Below are 25,006 nucleotides of genomic sequence, written 5' to 3' on the forward strand. Positions count from 1 at the left end.
TTTGGTCAGTTCTGATGTCCTTGAGCCATTATTGAGCCACACAAAAAAAACACTTGAGTATACCAAACATTAAGAATTAAGAACACCTATCAATTTGTCGGGGCATAGACTCTACAAGGTGTCGAAAGCTTTCCACAGGGATACTGGCCCATGTTGACTCCAATGCTTCCCACAGTTGTGTACCATTCTTGATACACTCGGGAAACTGTTGAGCGTGAAAATTCTAGCAGCGTTGTAGTTCTTGACAGAAACTGATATGCCTGGGACCCACGACCATACCACCTTTAAATGCACTTAAATCATTTGTCTTGCCCATTTAACCCTCTGAATGGCACACAATCCATGTCTCAATCGTCTCAAGGCTTAAAAATCCTTCTTTAACATGTCTCCTTCCATTCATCTACACTGATTGAAGTGGATTTTACAAGTGACATTAATAAGGGATCATAGCTTTTACCTGGATTCACCTGGTCAGTCTGTGTCATGGAAAGAGCAGGTGTTCTTAATGTTTTCTACTCTCAGTGTATAACAACATGACCAACAACAAAGGGATTACACACAGGCCCACGGTGAAGGAGCACTACACATCAATAACTGACACATCAGTTCCTTTATCTAACCTGTGTTTACTCTCTAAAGCCAGTCCGTCACGCCACTGTGAGAGAGTGTTTTGGGTTGATATTTTGCTGAAAAAACGCTTGAAAGGTTTCCTACCCCCCAGGTAGAGTAGAGGTTTGGGATGATTAATACGGGCTGTGTGTGGGTGGGCCATTAGACAGAGAACACAGCTACCTGGCACTGGAGCTCCATTTACTGACCCTAATGTAAGGACAGGAGAACAGTACACTGTGGAAAAATATTAGAAGTCACACACACACACACACACACACACACACACACACACACACACACACACACACACACACACACACACACACACACACACACACACACACACACACACACACACACACACACACACACACACACACACACACACACAGCTATTCGAAACAACTCTTAGCTAAAATCCTAGGATCCTAAAATCCCTGTTCTCGTTATGATAACCTATAATGATGTGGTTACTGTATACCATGTGTGATATTTAAGCAATAAGGCCCGAGGGGGTGTGGTATATGGCCTGTTCTTATACTCGACGCAACGCGGAGTGCCTGGACACAGCCCTTAGCTGTGGTATATTGGCCATACAGTATATCACAAACCCACGAGGTGCCTTAATGCTTTTAGAAACTGTTTACCAACGGAATTAGAGCAGTAAAAATAAATGTTTTGTCATACCTGTGTTATACGGTCTGATAGACCACAGCTGTCAGCCAATCAGCATTCAGGGCTCAAACCACCCAGTTTATAATTTAGCTTTAATCTCAGGTGGTAATAATTATCACTGCCTGCCTCCCATCTACTTTCATCATCATCTCTTTACATTTTCCAAAATGGTCAGGCATGATTTCCTACATGAAAACAGGAGAGAGTAAGGCCTCAGTGTGTACTACCATATCAGTATGTCCCGGGTGAGTCACTTGTTCACAAACAAAGCCTCTCTTTCTCCGGCTGAGGCCCAACATACGCAGGTGGTTCAGGGCAGCACACACACGTGGCCTTCCCTGTGAGGATACAGTGTGTACTGCTTACATACCAGATTCAGAAAAAACAACTACTGCTTTGTCCCAGTACAGAAGGGTGATTCCTCACAAAACTAGAATAAACAGGACCCATAGAAAGGTCCTTTGGAGGAAGTATTGTTGACATATATTACATTTGTATCTTAAAGCATAATTGATAAATAATGAACTGAAGTTGGAACACTTGTGGCATTTTGGGCTGACCCAGGCCTCCTAAATAAAGTAATTTTCTGTTCTAGTTTTGTGTGGAATCACCCAGTAAAGTCTCCATCCAGTAACCTCACTGTGCTGTATCCATAGAACTAGATATCACAGTCACTGCCCCAGGGCTACACTCATGCACTCTGAGAGAACCAACACAGTCCTAAATACACCCCTGGCTAAGAGGTAAGCTGCGTCTGGGAGCAACAAAATTCTCTAGCAGTGTGAACAATACAGCTACCCAGTGATGGGAACAGTGGGCCACTCCGCAGCACCAAAGCCAGGTGTTAGCACTTGAGTTCGCTTGCCTCATCAATAATTGACAGAGGCAAACCAATCAGAACAATTTGCTCCCCACAACGAAGTGCTAGAGCAGGCTCACACCGGCGAATAATTAATGAGGCAATTAGCAGAAACGGTTAGACGGTTAGCCTCTCGCTAGCACCACTCCTCTGACACTACGCTAAGCTGCACCAGGTCCTGTCATAGACACTGTTGACAGAGTGGTCCTGGTCAACACTCAGATAAGGAGAGAGGGAAAGCTGCAGAATGTAATGATGTGCTGCTGAAGCCACTGGGTAGAATGTGAGCTGCGTTACAGAATTAAATGTTGTCAATGTGTTGCACAGGCCTCTTTAGGAGCACACTGCAAATCCGTCACCATGGGGGATTGACCAGTATTGGCCGTTGCCGTGGAGAGGGCCAGCTGGAGCTGTTTCTATGGCTATTCCGGTGTGGGAGAGTCTTTATGGACAAGGATAACATCGACCCGGGTGACATCGCTCAAACATTGGGGAAAACAACAACAAAGATGGCGTTTCTCTTTGAAGGCCAGGGTCCAGGATTGTTGTTTGACAGAGAAATCAAAGTCCTGAGGGAGCTGCTCGCGAAGCCTGATTGAGCGGCCATATTGGAACCATTTCATAGCTAATCAATGCAGCTCTCTCTGCTCTTTCAGCTTTGGGTCCAGTTAAGGCTCAATTAAACTAGTAACCTTGATCTGAGGAACAAACCATGCAAACCTTGCACAGCGCAAAGATTATTCCCAAACACACACATATTCACACACACGTCACACACACACGCAAATATACTCACATATACGTAATACCAACAACAAAAATACTATATACTATACTAATTGATGTCCATTTTGTTTAGTTCAAATGAAACACTGAGGAGATGAATAGTAAGTTGTTTACTCATACTCACTCATGGCTTTTCCCCTTTGAAAAAGACAAGCTTTCCCCTTAATATCTCGGCTTTCTAATCACCTTAATGCAGTCTCAGGTTCAATATATCTCACTGATGGAAGGATTAGGAAAGGAGGGAGAAAATGAGAAAGGCAGAGAGAGAGAAAGGAGAGAGAGAGGAGAGAAACAATTGCTAACAAATATATTTGTTTCCCTGCGTTCAAATTTATTTCATACTTCACATTTGTTATATTTGTATTTTAGTAATTGTTTTCTTATTTAATGTAGCATTTTATTGGAATTAGACTGAGATAAAAACTCATAATTCTTTTACACAGCTGAACTGACTTCCTCAGTACATAATTTTAAAACATATTTGTAATGTAATGTCTTCAACCTACCTATGCAGCATATTCACTATTAATCATCATAACTATTCCATAGTAACAACTTTGGAGCAGTTTTATCTCCTTACTTGATTTACATAGTCCTTAAAGGGGCAGCGCAATTATGTTACAATTGATTGGTTGGCCTGTCCACTGGCATGGCTGATATTGACACTTGTAGACAGTTACTGTCTGTTTAATGATCACTATTCACTTTTATAGCCCTCTCTGGACCACGTCACTAATAAATATTTGCAAAGAGGAAATTTTCCATATGTCTTGAGAGACCCATAAAGCTGGCACCTATGTGTTTTGAGATTAGCATGTAATTAAAATAGTAAATCAATATTTATTAAGCTCTGTTGCAAAACAAATGAGAATTGTTGCAGGGTCGCCACTGCCTGCCGGGGCCAAGAGAGCAACGATTCCTTTTGCCGTTCAACTCTCTCTCTCTCTCTCTCTCTCTCTGTCTCTTATACTAGCAGCTTCATATAAAACATTGCAGCATAAAATGCACCCACTATGACCTCATTTCATTTATAATGACAATGTAAAATGCATACATCACCTTTCTCTCAATCAATTGTTGAAACAAATGTAATAATACATTTGTGTGTGTGTGTGCGTGTGTGTATGTGTGTGTATGTGTGCAATCGTATGTGCAGGTGTGTGCATAGCTATACTGTATTTGTGTGTATGCTTTAGTCTGTGTGTTTGTGCTTGCGTCTGGACGAGGGGGGGGAGCACTTGAAGGTGAGCTCTCTCTCTCTCACTCGTCCTTCAGCGCTTGTTGTTCTTCTGTAAACGGAGTAGCTGAGAATAACTCTGCTCACGTTACACTTCACTGTGCATAAAACCATCTCAGCAGCGCTGGCTGCTCACTGTCACACGGTCTGTCTGTCTGTCTGTCTGGAGCACAGCAGGGCAGACTACAGTAGAGAGAACCCAGGGTGAGGTCAGACAATCCTCCCCTACTGTACCCAAAACCCAGCTCAGCTAAGTCAGCCCTCCAAGGCCCCACTTCCAGCCCTAGTCACGCAAACCCAAGACTAATGGGCCTAAAATAACACTGTGACACCTCCACCTCCTATTTCAGACACACACAGGTGCACAGAGGCGGACACACACAGGAACACACAGAGGCGCTCTCACACATACTGGTGTGCACACACATACAAACACCTACCCACTCACGCACAAACACACATACATACACACCCACACACTTCACCTCAACGAGACCCTCTTCCCCTTTTCAACCACAGATATAAAAAGGTGAGTGCAGACTATCTATCTCACCACACTTTCTACATGGATAGCAAGTTAAGGTACTGGAGAAAGCAAACAGTTGTAAATAAATACAACCCCTTTTACCTCTGTAGGCTAAGATGCACAGATTATAGTAGGAATGGCTGCTACAGTGTCTAGCGCTATATATCTACTGTACATATGCTATGCAAAAGAGAAAGAGAAGCCAATAAAATACTTAATGGAGCACTCCTTTTATTGTTTAAAAATTGCTCTACATTTTAACGGCTGAAGAAAACATTGGTCAGATTCAATTATGCATTAAAAAAAATAAGTTATGAGCTGGCGGCTAAATTATTGATGCTGGCATGGATAGTGGCTCGGCGTTGCCAATGTGTCACCGCATTTCTGCTGACGTTTCTTCCTGTATTGATAATTTTTCATCTAAAAAGGTCCATAAAGTCTTGATCTGTGAAAGATGGCAAGTGGCCGGGATATCCTGTAATAAGCAGATTGGAGAAATGATACATAATTATTGGAGGGAGTGAAAATGGGTTTGATATCATATCTAACATAAAACACTGGACGTATGAACTGGACTTTTTTGTCACAGTCTGAGGATTTAAACTAAATCAATTGAAACCACTTAAATGTTCTTTCGACCGGATGTGTTATTAATTTGTCTGCATCATGTCCAGTGTGCCACATTTACCAGAAATCTTGAGGCACAGTTAGGGCTGTGGCGGTCACACAATTTCGTCAGCCGGTGAATGTCATGCAAATAACTTTCACTTTCACGGTAATACAGCCTACATCTTCACAATAAATCCATAATTTATTTTAGACAGGTCTAAAGAAGCATGATATAAAGAAAATGTAGTCTATTTCAGAAGAACAGAATAGCCTACTCTGAGCTGTCCTTATGTTAGGTCCTGATCTGGCTATGCCAAATGGCTGTGGGCTACATTAGTTCATTTAGCAGACAAGATTTGCTTATAATTCCATAGCATTATTTTATAGAATGAAGAATACAATTGAACAAAGCTGAATAAAATATAAATATTTTCTCCAAATGATTTGAGGGAGTGCACACGCGGCTATTCTGTGTTGAGCGGTTATCAAAGAAATAGGTACTCCTATATGCTTAATTTAGAGTTATTAATGTAACTTTAGTTGTTCTACAAACTTTGGGCTATATGTTTTGATGTTCAATACATTGTAAGGCTGCATTATGAGTCTCTAATGATGATTTGAAAAAAGTTGCTTGAAAGGCATGAACTCTACTTTGTTTTTTTTTTACAATTTGACAAGCACTTGATAATCCTCGAATTTCACGGCGGCATCCCCTTTGTGGCCGCATTGCACCCTAAAAAAATCTAGGCCTTTTGCGGCCGGGAGTGCTGCCTTGTGCCCTTCTCCCTGAGTGTGCTGCGCAATACGAAGCGCCTCACATGGCTCTCCGTCACGTGATCGGGTCTTTCTCACAGGCTATAAGTGAAGACAGACACATCGGGGACGCAACTGCGAGCGTCCTTATCCAAATCCAAGGTACATATTGAAGATATTGGAAGAACGGTCCACATTTATTAGATTTTTGAATACATTTGCATTGATGTCAGAGTGATTAGAGGGACAATAGAGTGCTGAGTACCAGGCAGTTAGCAAGTTAGGTAGGCTACTAATGACCATCAGCAGCATCAGAGCTTGGAGAAGCCTAATTACTGTGACTAAACGGTCATGTGGAATTTGACTGCAATTCATGACTTGTGACTGCCGGTGTGGCGGTAATACGGTCACTGTAACAGCCCTAGGCACAGTAATGTAAGCCATTTTTACTTCTCACCACCTTGTATCACTATAAACGCACCAGATACCACATGGAGGTGGTGTTATATCATGCCCACACCATTGTTACGTACGTGTGTATGTGTTTGTGTGTTTAAAAAATCGAAGTGGGTTGTTGACTGTCTTTGCCTTGGGACTGTCCCTCTCATATGCACACGGATGTCACACTTCCTGCGATGCAAATGCCTGTGGTTTAACTGCAGATAGCCACCAAGTACAGAGCATCTGTTTCTCTGTCTTCTTTCTCTCTCTTTCTTTCTGTCTCTACAAACACACACATGCATGCATGCACGCACACGCACGCACACACACACACACACACACGCACACACACACACACCACACACACACACACACACACACACACACACACACACACACACACACACACACACACACACACACACACACACACACACACACACACACACACACACACACACACACACACAATTCTGGTGTTTTAGCACAACTACATACGTCTTTAAGTTGAACTGCATTTTTTTCTTCATATTTGTTTTTACTTGAATACAGAAACGTAATGCATTCTACACAAAAACTGTTCATGAATTAAATTGCAGAAGTGTACAATAAAATGATTTCTCCTGTTTTGGCATTGTTCCTGTCCCTGATCCAAAGATGAATGAAACGTGCTGGTGGGATGTGATGTCCGGAGGCAGAAAAACACAATTGAAAGATGAGAAAACAAAAGAGAAATAGACGAGTGCGGCCGGCGTACGGCTGCGATGAGAACACTGTGCTCTTTTCCACCCTACAAGGTTAACGGAACAGAGGATTCGACTTGTGGAAAATTCCAGATGACCTTCTGCTTATCTGAGTCTTATTTTGCCGTAACGCTCCCTTGCCTCTGTTCAGTGGCTGTGTTCACAGTGCTTGGTGTAGGTGTTGGGGAGTGAGTGACCCAGAGGCCTATGTAGGAACACCTACAACCAGCCAGAGATAAGAGTTGCCTCAGATAAATATCACAGCTCATTACAACCAAGGAAACTGCACACAGCCAAAGCCAAAATGGCAGGGGTTTGACACACAGCTCTGTTCATCTGAAAGGTTATGATACTTCTCAACTTTCCATTTTAAAATATCAAGCTCAGAAGGGAAAGGTACAATTAAGTCAAATTGAGATTATTAGGAGAAAGAACAAAAGCTAGTGCTGAAACCCTTTCTGGAGACATAAAAAACACATCCACGTCCCAATCAGGTTTTCCTCTGCCCCTGCTATGGTAGACTGTAGAGGACTGTCCCTCCACTGATCTGGGCTCAGCGAGCAGTGAACCAGGCCCTGAGTCGCTGTCCTGTGTGACTCATGTGTTTGTACAATGGGAGGTAGAGGAGAGCGAGGTGGGCCTGTGTGTGGCTGTTAGTCATCCATCTCATCGCCAGTCCGCTCATCTCTCAACACATAACCCAAACACTGTGTGTCAGAGACTCAGACCTAATCAAACACACATGGAGAAGAAAGCACAACCACTCACACATGCATTTACATCTACATACAATTAGCTCCTGTAACACATTATGCAGGTCTGACAGTTTATAAAATCTATCTGCACTGCAATAATGACCTTAACGTTAATGTTTCAAGCAATAATCTTACATACATTTGATTACAGTATCTTACGTTACTACAATGATAAACCCACAAAAAACTCTGCACGGCCTTTGCAGAGCAGCCGGTATTCGGTGTGTGGAAATGTTCAGCTAATATGTTTGGTGAGGGAGGGGGAACTACACGGGACTTATCTTCCCTAATTCAGGAATATTTTGAAAGTAGAACACTCTGGAGAAGTGTGGTTCTGTCGGCCAGACTAAATGTACTGTTAGTGAGACCACAGAGAGCAGAGACACACATTACCCAATCAGATCCTGTATTTTTAGAACACAGTAACAATGAGCTCCGTACCATAGATCATAGAGTGTAGCACGCCCACTTGGTGTTTCACAATCTGCAGTTGTTCACCAGTGTCTGTTCGGAAACATACACACCGATGTAGACACACACACGCATAAACACACAGATTCACAAGAACGCACACAGTACGCACGCACGCACGCACGCATGCACACACACACACACGCATGCACGCATGCACACACACGCATGCACGCATGCACACACACACACACACACACACACACACACACCACACACACACACACACACACACACACACAGAAATACGCTCAAATCAACGAATGGATATGTGCTCATATTGATGTGTACACGTCTAGTATAGATTACTTCTCCAACCGTAATAACATTTTACTGCCCAGTGAGTCTAAAAGAAGTTCAATTTTGAACATTTTAATTGCAGGAATTCTGCTAAACTCGGAAAAGATTACTATCAGAATGAATGCAAGAAATGCTACCTTATGTGCATATTTCATGCATTTTGTTTCAACCGCTGTGGTTTCTACATCAGATGAACAGTATGAGTTGCAAAAGTGCATAAAATGAACTAATGGCCGAATCATGTTTTCTTATTCATAGGTTTAAGGCCAGGCACCACACCCTAATAGGGTCAATTTTAACCAGACACAAATATACATTTTTGTATATAAAAACATGAAATGTTGTATTAAAATATGCGAATTAGGCAACATCTAATTAAATATGCGCATATTTGCACCTCACGCAAATACCTTTATTCTGGACACTGGATGAAGTCAGACTAAATATTTTGGTTTCGTTTTGTTAAGACACTGCAGGACCGGACTGTTTGTGGATAATTCATTTTTCAGAAGAAAATGTAAATATAGAATAAAACATTTACAACATATCAACAATGACCTATGTTACAGTATACGTCTGGGGAATACGCCTAAGTATAACCACACAACATTTGGTGAATGCAGATGCTTCTGAGTCTGAGAAAAATTTGTTGGCGTTTGGGAAGAGTCTGACTTTTGGGAAATGGCAGTCAAAGACAAGGACACTGAATTTAGACACTGAACGCGAACGATTTACCTGTACTTAGTCCCAATCACCATCTCTTTAAAGTCATTGACATACAGTCCAGTTTGTAACATTCTCTATGAAATGGGCTTTTAAATGATTTGTGATTCAATGTAGTGAGACTTTGAAATTATGGATGTATGCCCATTTAAAAGTGGTTACAATTCATGACATTTTGATGACGGTAGTATAATAATCCAATCATACTACTTTTTGAAAATACTAATATTGATTAACCTAAATACCAAAACATCTCAAAATTGAGAAGTAGATGACCATAAGTGCACTTCATATCTGAAAGAGTTCACCTAGCGAAAGATCTAACAAAAACAAAACATTCAATTCAATCAAACGTCGGGACCGTCATCAGGCTGTAGACTAGAGGATGAGGAGTTTATGGGACAAAATATCTGTGAAATTACATCTTAATTTCCATTCTTACAATACTATTGTTGATGTCCTGATACTACAGTATGGTTGTGACCCGGCACCTGAATTGAACCGAGTGGAAATATTTATAATTTCAATTTGGGAACTAAAATATGTCAAGAAGCCGTCCAGCTCTAAAACTCCACAACACATGAACCGTGGAACCTTCTCAAAAGGCACTTTGTTAAAATGAAATTGTGCGTGTCATAATAAAACTGTTGAAATATATAATTTGGAGATTGCTCATAGGTTGTTAGCATGGCCAGTACACAGAATGAGTATCGTTGTGAAATAAGTCAATTATATTGGCTTATTGCTCATTGGCCCTCTTGAAAATCTAAACCAGTCTCACAGTCAATGACCCATATGCAAACAATTACCCCATTCCACACAGTGCCTCATTTCCCCATACAGGCTAGTCAAATCTGGGCCAGTGATTTCTCTTTTACTGAGGATTCTCCAAGCATGTTGTGGTCAGAGTGGGAAAAGAAACCTTGCTCTTAAAAAGTAGCACATGAATTCTGAGTGACTGTTATGCAAACGGATAATAATACATTCTCTGATATCTGGATCAGTGCTGTTTTCTGATGAAATTCCTGCTGACATTTTTTTTGTTCATTTAATTTGTGAAAAAACAATACACTAATCCAATTTTTTATGCAACAATTTACCATTTAACATCCCTAAAGTATTATACTATTCCCTTGCCTCTCTGAGAATTAAGCAAAAGTCAAATATTACATGAAAGGGGAGAGAGATAGTGAGAGAGACAGGGTAAATAGAAAAGCTCAGAAAAGAGAGAGGTGGAGAGAGGAGGAAAAGAGAAAGTAAGATTGAGAGCTCACAGAAATGTGATCATTCGTTTTGGATGAGCGATCCATCACTCTGCTTCTCTACGAGAGAGAGAAAAAGAGAACAGCAGAACGAGTGCGGGAGCACGAGAGAGAGAGATTAAGAGGAAAATAAAGGATATGTGTAACTCCTTGGGAGCGGAGTGGAGGCCTGGGTTAGGGCAGTTGTAATGAAACATTAATAATATGTCTTAACACGCTCGGCTGCATAGCGCTACGCGATGCCACGGTCGTCAAGGTCACAGTTACCGTGGCGCTACTAGGAGCTGGAGGTTGCCGTGGTATCTCCAAGGTACCACAGAGTGAGACAAGCACAGGTCACGGACACGTCTCTGTTTAACATGCCCTCCGTGTGAGTGAGTGGGTGTGTGTGTGCATGTGTGTGTGTTTGACTGTGATCATGGCCAGTTCAGTGTGATCTCTTTGTCACCATGAGTCAAGTTCTCATTCCTGTGATCATTTAAATTTGTGACTGTTCATATTCTCAACCCTCCAGTCTGATCTTTCATTTCCCGTAAGCTACTGCCTTTCTAATTTGTGTGTGTGTGTGTGTGTGTGTGTTTGGGTGTGTGTGCGTTTGTGGGTGTATGTGTGTGTGTGTCGTCTCTGACTTGTGACAGTTAACCTTTCCACGCCTCAACCGATGAGTGAGTGTGTTCATCACCTAGTTTGCGGTGTGTGTCTGTGCCTCTGTCTGTGTGTGTGTCCGTGTGTGTGTTATGTGGTAGCAGAGCCTTAGTTAGCACACACTGCTTCAGTCCTGAGCTGATCTCTGACTGTGTCTTTAAGAAGAGGGGCTGTGAGGATCAATAGGCATCAATAAATACATTCATCACACCATGATACAGGCTGACTACAGTCACACTACTCCTGCATGTTACCTCTGATTGGGAGCATAGATAGACCAATTCACTGACTCAATGACTACAGAGATATCATTACCAGTGAAAAGGTCAAGGTGCCATGTTTTTTGGTTTTGAAGGGATAATGATGGTTAACAATACTTATATTGCCTCAGAAACTAGAATAATAGTATTGCTTCAAGTTGGGCAAACTCTGCATGTCTTTAGTTTAAATCTCATCTAAAAGGAAATACTCCTTCTGTCTTCCAACTGTAAAAGTAAAAAAAACAGGCTTTTGAGTAAGAATGGTGCATTATCGCTAAGTAACGTTTCAGGGCTACATTTTAAGCTGTGTAGTGAGCGGTGACAAACGAACTACCATTTTAATTTCGATCAGGAGGAGAAACACATGGCTGGAGCCAATGGAGTCAGCTCTCTCATTCTGCCACTGACTGGGACCATCTGGACCCAATAAAGTTTTTCTCTTTGAATCAACAGCTGTCGAAATGACACAGAACAACACTTTCTTTCCCTATCAATCTTTTTTTTTCTCCATTCTTTCTTTTTTTATGTACTTGTTTTATTGTGGCTGGAGCTTAAAGGTCCGTTTTATTTGGGCAATTAAATTCATTAAAATGTTGACCATGTTCACCTGTTTTCTTTGTTTTCTCCATCACATTCTCCCTCCCTTCCTCTCTGCCTATCTCTCATTCTCTCTTTCTCCCTCCCTTCCTCTCTGCCTATCTCTCATTCTCTCTTTCTCCCTCCCTTCCTCTCTGCCTATCTCTCATTCTCTCTTTCTCCCTCCCTTCCTCTCTGCCTATCTCTCATTCTCTCTTTCTCTCTCCCTTCCTCTCTGCCTATCTCTAATTCTCTCTTTCTCCCTCCCTTCCTCTCTGCCTATCTCTCATTCTCTCTTTCTCTCTCCCTTCCTCTCTGCCTATCTCTCATTCTCTCTTTCTCTCTCCCTTCCTCTCTGCCTATCTCTCATTCTCTCTTTCTCTCTCCCTTCCTCTCTGCCTATGTCTCATTCTCTCTTTCTCTCTCCCTTCCTCTCTGTCTATCTCTCATTCTCTCTTTCTCTCTCCCTTCCTCTCTGTCTATCTCTCATTCTCTCTTTCTCTCTCCCTTCTTCTCTGCCTATCTCTCATTCTGTCTTTCTCTCTCACTCCCTCTCTGCCTATCTCTCTTTCTCTCTCCCTTCCTCTCTGTCTATCTCTCATTCTCTCTTTCTCACTTCCTCTCTGCTTATCTCTCTTTCTCTCTCCCTTCCTCTCTGCGTAGCTCTCATTCTTTTTTTCTCTCTCCCTTCCTCTCTCCCTATCTCTCTTTCTCTCTCCCTCTCTGTGAGCCTGGTGATTGAGGGGCTGGACGTCTCAGTCAATCTGTCAGCGGCTGACTGTTTTACAACACACACACTACACTGATGGACACCATCACTCACCCTGCAACAGCCAGCCACACAGACATAGAATAAACTGAGAGGGAGAGAGAGAAAGAGAGAAAGATAGAGAGAGCGAGAGTAAGATAAATGATATGAAAGAGAGAGAGAGATAGAAAGAGATTACATGAAAAGAAAGAGAAGAGAGATGACATGAACGAGAGAGCAAGCAAACTGAATAGACACTTGAAAAGAGGGAGTACAGGTGACAGAGGGATAGAAAACAGAGAGAGTTATAGTAGGTGCTAAAGTTAGTGTTAGTCGGGTCATGATAAGGTTCTGAACTGATTAATCCCCATGGTGGGTTTTTTCCTCTCCTTAGTGGTGACAGAATCACTATGTATGCGTCCAAAATGGCACCCTATTTCCAATATAGTGCAATACCTTTGTAATGCACTATATAGGGACTAGGGTGCCTTTTAGGACACAGACTTTGGTTCTCTCCTTTCTGGAGAACAGAGGAAAATGTGTTCCACCCAACTGGCAGTTTTGCCTCTTAGCACTTCCTCCATCATTATTTCATCCCTAAATAGCTCTCAAATGTGTCAAGGCCCAGCGATAATCATCTTTTCAATAACTGTACTTCTAGATGGAGCTCAAAATTCTACTAAAAACAACTTCATCTAGACGTTATCTGGAAGTGTGTAAAACCTCCTAGAGTCTATTGACGCACCGGTGCGTCAATTTAAGTAACATAATAAAAAAGACCCCATCAAGTTTAAGCTTGAGATACATTTTGTGTTGTGCATGGGCTGCATCTCAATCCACCGCATCCACCTATGGCTGTCTTCTGCATCTGCAGTGGAAGGTGGCCGAGCTACAGCGATATTTGTCAGACCATGACACATCCTGAAAATCCGTCTTCTTACAAAAACGGCTATAGCCTATTAACTAATAACTAATACTCCATGGAAAGATGAGACTCTTAGAAACACGATGGTGGTCTGTCATGCTCTGACGTAGGAGAGCTGTGTTTTCTCTGTTTAGCTAGGCCAGGGTGTGATAGGTGGGTGGGCATTCTATGTTTTTGTTTCTATGTTTTGGCCGGGTATGGTTTCCAATCAGAGGCAGGTGTCTATCGTTGTCTCTGATTGGAAGCCATACTTAGGCAGCCTGTTTTTCCTTTGTTTTTTTGTGGGTAGTTATTTTCCGTTTAGTTGTAAGCACCTGACGGAACTGTCTGCTGTCAATTTTTGTTTAATTTGTAAAGTGTTCATTCTTTTCTTTCATTAAACTCAAGATGAACATATTCCACGCTGCACCTTGGTCTACTCACTTTGACGCCTGTGACATGATCACCGTTATGCTCTACGATCCCCACAAGCCCCGCGGGACTCGTCTAAAGACGGAACCGTCGATATGCCAACTTCTATTTGTAGCGTCCGAACCATTTGGGCTACAAACTAATGTGACCTCACTGTGAAAAGGGACTTGTCTGGAGGTAACCGGTACCGGTTTAAAAAATGAATGGAAGTATGGAGGTAGTTTTGTGCCTACCCAAAAAATGGGGTTAAATATGTGTAAAAAATTGTTTATATATATATATACTGAACAAAAATATAAACGCAACATGTAAAGTGTTGGTCCTATGTTTCATGAGCAGAAATAAAAGATCCCTGAAATTTGCCATATGCACAGAAAGCGTATTTCTCTTATTTGTCCACAAAACCCATAATTCATCCACCCGACAGGTGTGGCATATCAAGAAGCTGATTAAACAGCATAATCATTACAAAGGTGTACCTTGGGCTGAGGACAATAAAAGGCCACTCTAAAATCTACAGTTTTGTCACACAACACCATGCCACAGATGTCTCAAGTTTTGAGGGAGCGTGCAATTGGCATGCTGACTGCAGGAATGTCCACCTGAGCTGTTGCCAAATAATTGAATGTCCATTTCTCTACCATAAGTTGCCTCCAACATCATTTTAGAGAATTTGGGAGTACGTCCAACCAGCCTGACAACCACAGACCACGTGTAACCACGCTAGCCCAGGACCTCCACATCCGACTTCTTCACATGCGGGATCATCAGAGACCAGCCACCCGGACTGCTGATGGAACTGAGGAGGATCTGTAATAAAGCCCTTTTCTGGGGAAAAACGCATTTTGATTGGCTGGGCCACCCATGGCTGTGCCCCTGTCCAGTCATGTGAAATCCATAGATTAGGACCTAATGAATTGCTTTCAATTGACTGATTTCCTTATATGTCAAATTGTTAAAATTGTTGCGTTTATATTTTTGTTCAGTACAGTGTATTCGGGAAAGTATTCAGACCTCTTCACTTTTTCCTCATTTTGTTACATTTCAGCCTTATTCTCAAATGGATGAAATACATGTTTAGCCTCATCGATCTACACACAGTACCCCATAACGATATAGTGAAATCAGGTTTTTAGAAATGTTTGCAAATTTATAAAAATAAAAACACAGAAATGGCATATTATTTTTTGATACCTAAAGGGGTCCTAAAATTCTAAATCAAATAACTAAGTGATCCATGGCATGACCATCTTAAAACAATTCCATATGTCAGCTTATAACCTCCCCTTTCACAATTTCACATTTCATATTTTCTTTCACACTAAAAAAATCCCACCTCATAAAATAAACGAATCAAGCCAGCCAGCGGTGCCATGAGAAGAGAAGAGTCTGGTGATATGTAGTATAGGGCCAGCCAGGACCATCAATGTCTGACGGTGAAGAACAGGAATATAATGTGGAACGTGTCGGACTCTCCAATCTTACCTCAATGAGACGTGTGTGTGTGTGTTTGATACTGGGCCAAGAGCAGCACTTTCTGCCTCTTGTTCTACACTGTCTATTGTTGTAGTCTCCACACCTCGGCCCAAGGTAAACACTACATAATAAAACATAATGGGGAGAGATACTGGCTGAAGTGTCATGGAGAAAATTCACAACGAAAGTAAACAATGACTCTGGCCCTCAACACAGACGCTCATAAACACACACAAATGCATGTGCATCACACACATTGACACATGTATGCACGAATGCACACACACGCACGCATGCACAGTCGCCCTGGGTCCTGTCTAGCCTCTCTCATGATTATTATCATTTCCCCATTTTGTTTCTCTGCTTGTCAATGGCAGAGACAGGAGGCAACATAGTGTATCTGATTCTCAATCGGAAACTCTCTTCAAAACACAGAAAACTAAATAAATACAGTATGAGCAATATTCTTTCTCAGGAGAGCCAAGAGAGAGTAGCTAGGAGAAAGGCCTAAAGTGTTCCCCAGAACCCTAATGATGGGCCGCCCAGAGGAGTGAAATGCAAACGAACCAATCTGTTTGTCTGTTTACTGGGAAGAGGAACAGAAGCTAGCTGTGTACTGCCACCCTGCAATGTCATATGGGAGTCAGTCTCCCACAAACGCATGCCTAATGACTCGATATATTCACCCGCTCTCTCTCTCCCTCCCTCTTCACTATCCCTCTCTCCTCTCTCTATTTCTCCTGCTCTCTCTCCTTCTTTCTCTTTCCCCTTTTCCTCATACCTCTCTCTCTCTGGCTCTCTTCCTCTCTCCTAATGGCCCTGTCCATAGGCACTCCAGCTCTCACGCACCCTGCTCTCTGTTCTCCTCTACTCATCCCCCTCTACAGGCAGCCTGACACCTCACCCTCCCCTTCCCAAAGAAAGTGTGCCGCTCTGGGCCTGGACTCCTGCCACACTCCCCTGGTAGTCCCAGCTCAGCCCGGATCTCTAGTGGAGGATGTGAAGGCATGCTGTGTGTACTGTAAGTGTCAGACCTGGGTGAAATTCAGCACTGATTTCAAGTACTACAATTATAGTTCTATATTGTGACATGTCTTTCAAATCAATACTCTTCAAATTTAGTTGAAAAGTTAGACTTACTAGTGATGTATTTTCAAAATGATTAATGGTGGAACAAAATCTGTTCAACCGTAATAGAACATTTGACAAACCGAATGTACTTGAATCACTCATGCAAGCCCTCACCAAACACTATTACACAGATCACATGCAAGTCAATCTAGGCAGGGGTCTGTGGCACAGTAATTCCCAGTGATTTGGTCACAATGGGGTTGAAGCGTCTGCTGACCGCGTGGCTGATGTTTGTCATTGAGACTTTAGTGAATGTGTTCATGCAGGCCATCGGTGAAAGGTCTCTCTCTAAAGCCTGAATTCTAAATCCATCCTGACAGGCGATGACATGTTGGAGACTGGAGGGACAGGCCAACTGAATTGATTCAGTCTTTTCTCCCTGCTCCTCTCCCTCTCTCTCTCTCTCTGTCACTTTCTTTCTCTCTCTTTCTCTATTTCCTCTCTCTTTCTCTGTCTTTCATTTTTCCCTTGATACTTTATTCCTCTCTCTCTTTTGTCTCTTCGCTCCCTCACCCATCACTCTCTCCCTTCTTCCTCCCCCTCCTTTCCTTCTTCCCTCTATCATGTCACAGAGCTGTGTGGCGCGCAAGCTGTCACATTATTTCCCAACAGACATTGCGCTTGTGTGACAGAAGACTGGAGTTGTATATCAATGGGTGACACGGTCTCTCTCCCCCTCTCTCTCTCTCCCTCTTTCTATCTCTCTTTCCCTCTCTCTCCCTCTCTCTCCCTCTCTCCGGAGTCAACATCAAATATCGCTGGGTCTTTTTGATCACTTAAAAGGCTGGTATTAGGAGAGGAGCCGTCGCTTAAACAAAAGCAAACAGACAAAGTGTTTCATCTGTCATGTTCGTCAGTGGGCCATATGTGCATTCTAACAGCTGTTCTATCAGAGAGGAGGTAAACGACTGAAGTATCCACTCCATATCACACATTATGGCCGTCCAGAAAACAACAGAGCTCAAATAACACTCAGTGCAGTCAACGAAGGCAGCAGAAGCACAACGATTCACTGTTAATGCTTGGCTACTGCTGTTTCATGTTTAAAGCTTGCTGCAATTGTGAGCGTAGCTTATCTTGTGGGCCACATTTAGGCGTGTGTATTTGAGTGTGTGTGTGTGTGTGTGTGTGTGTGTGTGTGTGTGTGTGTGTGTGTGTGTGTGTGTGTGTGTGTGTGTGTCAGTAATGTGTTATAAAGGTATATTCTGAAATATACAGTACCAGTCAAAAGTTTGGACACCTACTCATTCAAGGGTTTTTCTTTATTTTTACTATTTTCTACATTGTAGAATAATAGTGAAGACATCAAAACTATGAAATAACACATATGGAATCATGTAGTAACCAAAAATTATATTTGAGATTCTTCAAAGTAGCCACCCTTCGCCTTGATGACAGCTTTGCACACTCTTGGCATAAATATTTTGATTTGTTTAATATTTTTTGGTTACTACATGATTCCATATGTGTTATTTCATAATTTTGATGTCTTCACTATTATTCTACAATGTAGAAAATAGTAAAAATAAAGACAACCCTTGAATGAGTAGGTGTCCAAACCTTTGACTGGTACTGTACATGAATTACTTTCTACTTCCCTATGGCCACAGTGATCAGCTACTCATCTAAAACCATTTCCTCTCAACATGAACAGCAGCAAGCCGATCTGTGATCTATAGCTGGTTTATATTCACTGAGGCTGGGCCCGCGTCCATACCTTGTAATTCTAATTGAATGCACGCCTTGTAATTCTAATTGAATGCACTGAGGACTTTGGCACGGGCAGGGTCATTCCAGTACCCACCGCCTGGCCAAGCGAGCGTCCGCTCAGCATATTGTTTCCATGGCACCTGTCTCCTCAGATTAATAACTCCAAGGTCCGCCCTGGCAAGGCATGCAGGGATACCCAGAAATTACAATACTAATTCAACACCATGGGATTTATACAGCAGACACCCTGCAATTTACGAGAGAGAGAGGGGGAGAGAGAGGGAAGGGTAGAGAGAGAGGGAGGGAGGGAAGGAAGGAGGGAGGGAAGAGAGAAGGAGAGGGAGAGAGAGAGAGATGGAGAGAGAGAAGGGGAGAAAGAGAGAGACTAATAACAGTAGAAGTGATTAGCTCAGTGGGAGAAATGATGCGTTTGTAGTCCCGTGATTATTATTGTGTTCCTCATCTCATAATGAGTTTGAACAATGCAGTTAATGGCATTATTGGCGCGCCACCAGGACTCTGGACATGTACAGTATACAAGCCTGATAGCACTTTTTCACCAATGAATCACTCCAACGCACATGGCAATATTCAAATCTATGTTATTAAAAATGTTGGAACAACAGTATCAGATTTATGCTCTGTTATTTTACTATGGATTGATCATCACAAACACCAATCGCAGGCATATCTGATTGGGGGGGTGGGGGTGGAGCGGAGTTGGTTCAATCCATTTTGATTGCTCTGCAGTGGGACGTCTGAGTGTCGGCTGAATGGACAGCTGCATGCTGTGTGCGTATGTGTGTGTGTGTGTGCATATGTGTGTGTGTGTGTGTGTGTGTGTGTGTGTGCGTGCGCACGTGCGTGGGTGCGTGCGATACTCAGATGACTAGCTGTGGAGATGAATTACAATATTGCTACTTACTTCAATATTTTCCCATCTCTGTTATGTCTTCATTACAGTACATCAACATATAAAAATCTTTGGCGTTCCGCCACACATGGCAAACTATTGTCTGATACTGTATCCTGAGAGGAAAACATCTTTAAGACATACATTTTCTATTATTTCCTCCTCATTCTCTACAGATTTTATTATCTGAAAGTAAGGTCTCAGATACTGTAAGCAATCATTATAAAACATTGCTTAAGTAACAGCTTTAAACATAGTTTTGCAGACAAGTCTCCCTCCAAGAGCCCATGCTACTTAGGGGAATTAGAAAGATACACATGTTATTTAAAGCATGATTGAAAAGGCAATTCTATGCATTGGAAGAGCAGAAAATAACAATTAAAAAGGCCTTTGAAGGAAGCCACAGTGAGCAGATACTGGTGTGAAAGAGAAGCTCTATCCTGGCTGGTGTAAATTAAGACATTTGGAGAGTTGTCTCTCTCTTTACAGGTAGCCTGGTGTCTCCTATATAAATGAAGAGATGCATCTCTTCTTTATGCAGGTAGCCTGGTGTCTCCTATCTAAATGAAGAGATGTGTCTCTCTCGTTACAGGTAGCCTGGTGTCTCCTATCTAAATGAAGAGATGTGTCTCTCTCTTTACAGGTAGCCTGGTGTCTCCTATCTATATGAAGAGATGTGTATCTTCTCTATGCAGGTAGCCTGGTGTCTCCTATCTAAATGAAGAGATGTGTCTCTCTCTTTACAGGTAGCCTGGTGTCTCCTATCTATATGAAGAGATGTGTCTCTCTCTTTACAGGTAGCCTGGTGTCTCCTATCTATATGAAGAGATGTGTCTCTCTCTTTACAGGTAGCCTGGTGTCTCCTATCTATATGAAGAGCGTTGTCTCTCTCTTTACAGGTAGCCTGGTGTCTCCTATCTATATGAAGAGATGTGTATCTTCTCTATGCAGGTAGCCTGGTGTCTCCTATCTATATGAAGAGATGTGTCTCTCTCTTTACAGGTAGCCTGGTGTCTCCTATCTATATGAAGAGATGTGTATCTTCTCTATGCAGGTAGCCTGGTGTCTCCTATCTATATGAAGAGATGTGTCTCTCTCTTTACAGGTAGCCTGGTGTCTCCTATCTATATGAAGAGCGTTGTCTCTCTCTTTACAGGTAGCCTGGTGTCTCCTATCTATATGAAGAGATGTGTATCTTCTCTATGCAGGTAGCCTGGTGTCTCCTATCTATATGAAGAGATGTGTCTCTCTCTTTACAGGTAGCCTGGTGTCTCCTATCTAAATGAAGAGATGTGTCTCTCTCGTTACAGGTAGCCTGGTGTCTCCTATCTAAATGAAGAGATGTGTCTCTCTCTTTACAGGTAGCCTGGTGTCTCCTATCTATATGAAGAGATGTGTATCTTCTCTATGCAGGTAGCCTGGTGTCTCCTATCTAAATGAAGAGATGTGTCTCTCTCTTTACAGGTAGCCTGGTGTCTCCTATCTATATGAAGAGATGTGTCTCTCTCTTTACAGGTAGCCTGGTGTCTCCTATCTATATGAAGAGATGTGTCTCTCTCTTTACAGGTAGCCTGGTGTCTCCTATCTATATGAAGAGCGTTGTCTCTCTCTTTACAGGTAGCCTGGTGTCTCCTATCTATATGAAGAGATGTGTATCTTCTCTATGCAGGTAGCCTGGTGTCTCCTATCTATATGAAGAGATGTGTCTCTCTCTTTACAGGTAGCCTGGTGTCTCCTATCTATATGAAGAGATGTGTATCTTCTCTATGCAGGTAGCCTGGTGTCTCCTATCTATATGAAGAGATGTGTCTCTCTCTTTACAGGTAGCCTGGTGTCTCCTATCTATATGAAGAGCGTTGTCTCTCTCTTTACAGGTAGCCTGGTGTCTCCTATCTATATGAAGAGATGTGTATCTTCTCTATGCAGGTAGCCTGGTGTCTCCTATCTATATGAAGAGATGTGTCTCTCTCTTTACAGGTAGCCTGGTGTCTCCTATCTATATGAAGAGATGTGTATCTTCTTTATGCAGGTAGCCTGGGGTCTCCTATCTATATGAAGAGATGTGTATCTTCTCTATGCAGGTAGCCTGGTGTCTCCTATCTATATGAAGAGATGTGTATCTTCTTTATGCAGGTAGCCTGGTGTCTCCTATCTAAATGAAGAGATGTGTCTCTCTCTTTACAGGTAGCCTGGTGTCTCCTATCTAAATGAAGAGATGTGTCTCTCTCTTTACAGGTAGTCTGGTGTCTCCTATCTATATGAAGAGATGTGTATCTTCTCTATGCAGGTAGCCTGGTGTCTCCTATCTATATGAAGAGATGTGTCTCTCTCTTTACAGGTAGCCTGGTGTCTCCTATCTATATGAAGAGCGTTGTCTCTCTCTTTACAGGTAGCCTGGTGTCTCCTATCTAAATTAAGAGATTTGTCTCTTCTCTATGCAGGTAGCCTGGTGTAAAATCTTTGTATAGGAAGCCTGATATAACATCTCTGTACAGGTAGCCTGATATAACATATCTGTACAGGTAGCCTGGTGTAACATATCTGTACAGGTAGCCTGGTGTAACATATCTGTATAGGTAGCCTGGTGTAATATATTTGTACATGTAGTCTGGTGTAACATATCTGTACAGGTAGCCTGGTGTAACATATCTGTACAGGTAGCCTGGTGTAACATATCTGTACAGGTAGCCTGGTGTAACATATCTGTACAGGTAGCCTGGTGTAACATATCTGTACAGGTAGCCTGGTGTAACATATCTGTACAGGTAGCCTGGTGTAACATATCTGTACAGGTAGCCTGGTGTAACATATCTGTACAGGTAGCCTGGTGTAACATATCTGTACAGGTAGCCTGGTGTAACATATCTGTACAGGTAGCCTGGCGTAACATATCTGTACAGGTAGCCTGGTGTAACATATCTGTACAGGTAGCCTGGTGTAACATATCTGTACAGGTAGCCTGGCGTAACATATCTGTACAGGTAGCCTGGTGTAACATATCTGTACAGGTAGCCTGGTGTAACATATCTGTACAGGTAGCCTGGTGTAACATATCTGTACAGGTAGCCTGGCGTAACATATCTGTACAGGTAGCCTGGCGTAACATATCTGTACAGGTAGCCTGGTGTAACATCTCTGTATAGGTAGCCTGGTGTAACATATCTGTACAGGTAGCCTGGTGTAACATATCTGTACAGGTAGCCTGGTGTAACATATCTGTACAGGTAGCCTGGTGTAACATATCTGTACAGGTCGCCTGGTGTAACATCTCTGTATAGGTAGCCTGGCGTAACATATCTGTATAGGTAGCCTGGTGTAACATATCTGTACAGGTAGCCTGGTGTAACATCTCTGTATAGGTAGCCTGGCGTAACATATCTGTACAGGTAGCCTGGCGTAACATATCTGTACAGGTAGCCTGGTGTAACATATCTGTACAGGTAGCCTGGTGTAACATCTCTGTATTGGTGGATATAGCGTGGCGTTAGACAGCGTGTTCAATCTTGAGGTAGTGGCAGTCTGGGATGCTCCCCGACACAGCAGCCGAATTACCAACGTTCAGCACCGTGACAGTACTGAGATTACAATTGAGTTTCCCTCCCCCCTACCTGGCCCTCCCTCCCTCCCTCCCTCCCTCCCTCCCTCCCTCCCTCCCTCCCTCCCTCCCTCTCTGACTGCTCAATAGCAGGTGCTGTGCTAAGAAAGCTGTTACAGCCATCCCTGAGTGGTTGTGTCAGCACCGCTGCCAGGGTTGAGCTCTCCAACCTGCTCACAGTTTCAGGAAATAAAATAGAAAAAAAGCAACTCTCTGCTCTGGTCCCCAAATGACACCCGCTGGGAGCTATCGCATGCTAAATTTCTGCGGGTGGTTCTCCCTGCATTCTGTCTCAGGCCCCTGGACTCCCATTTACAGACAGAGCCATACTGGTCCTTTCTGCATGGAGGGGCCTGACCAGCTGTGTTCAGCAGAAAAAAAACAACAACAACAAAATAAATAAATAAACTAATTAACAAACATAAGAAACGGCTCATTTTGTCGCCTTAGCAAATGCTCGGATAAGGCACTTTTTGTGTGCCAACTGCAGAAAAATCGTAGTGCCGGACTTTGATTGCGGTGGGGCATGAGTTGGGCCTAACTGCTCTGAAATTCCTGACTGTTGTGGAAAAGTCACCTCACTGCCGCAAATACACCCCCATAGGACTCACAAACACAGACGTTTGATGGTACTGTACTGAACGTTTGACTTGTAGAGCTGTTTTCTTTTACCCTGTGCCTGCATGCACTGATACGGTCTCTCGTCTGGAACACAAATGAAGATGATCTGTCGTTATGATCTCTCGTCTGGAACACAAATGTGACACTTAAGACTCAAGGGTTTTGTAGTGATAGCTATGCAAATGAATCTGTTTGAGAGCAGAGGCAGCACCGTGTGCATCGTCTAGAGCTCACAATAATCACAGGGGGCTTGTGTGCAAACAAGAGACGCTAAGCATCTCAAACCTCTGCAAGCGACGCAAACACACACACACTCACACCCACATATACATACATGCAAACAAGACGTAATAAATCTCTTAAACCAGTTTTTATCACGCTCTAGCGCACACACACACACACACACACACACACACACACACACACACACACACACACACACACACACACACACACACACACACACACACACACACACACACACACACACAAACAAAGTCAAACTCAGGTGATTGCTCAATGCCTGTTTTTTTTTACCTTATAAACTTCTCTACTTGATATCCTGCCTTCTTTCCTTCCTTTTTTCTGAAGGAACCAAAGGAGATACTTCAATTCTCTACATGCCAATGTTGAAACCCTCTCTCCCTCTATGAATGAACTTCAGTTTTGTATTTTATTTCATTCATGTTTTGTTGACTTGCATTTCAATGTGTTTTGTAGATTTTTAAAGGATCACAATTATAAATGCATACTGTACACATTCTTCTTAAATCTATTGACTAGAGAGTCACCCAAGCTGCCAAGTACAGAGCAGTCTGGGTCTTTGAAATGACCTGACAAGGACAGGAACATGGATTTGGCCTCTCAGCATAATCCATGAAACCTTTTTTAGGAGAGAGATACGTTAGCATATAGGTAATCTAAATTTAGCATACGCCCCATCATGGGCCGTTTCGTTTTACGTGCACAAAAATGATGAATTCCAAAGGTGACCTGATGGGTTTCCTTTCAGCAGATTGATCTGCCCATGTGAGGGTGTCACAAAACGGACGGGCGGACACAGTACACCCTCAGGACACCCTCAAGACACCCTCAGTACACCCTCAGTACCACCTCAGTACACCCTCAGGGCACCCTCAGTACACCCTCAGTACACCCTCAGTACACCCTCAGGACACCCTCAGGACACCCTCAGTACCACCTCAGTACACCCTCAGTACACCCTCAGGACACCCTCAGTACA

At 42.7% G+C, this 25,006-nt stretch overlaps 1 protein-coding gene across 1 annotated transcript in view; it reads right to left on the reverse strand.

Moving 5' to 3' along the window:
- The window catches only part of mafa (MAF bZIP transcription factor a), a 126,707-nt gene that overhangs the window by 10,659 nt on the left and 91,042 nt on the right, over positions 1-25,006 (reverse strand). The gene's annotated exons all lie outside the window — the stretch shown is intronic.

Source organism: Salmo salar, chromosome 26 (genome assembly GCF_965601325.2).
Source record: "Salmo salar chromosome 26, fSalSal1, whole genome shotgun sequence".
NCBI lineage: Eukaryota > Metazoa > Chordata > Actinopteri > Salmoniformes > Salmonidae > Salmo > Salmo salar.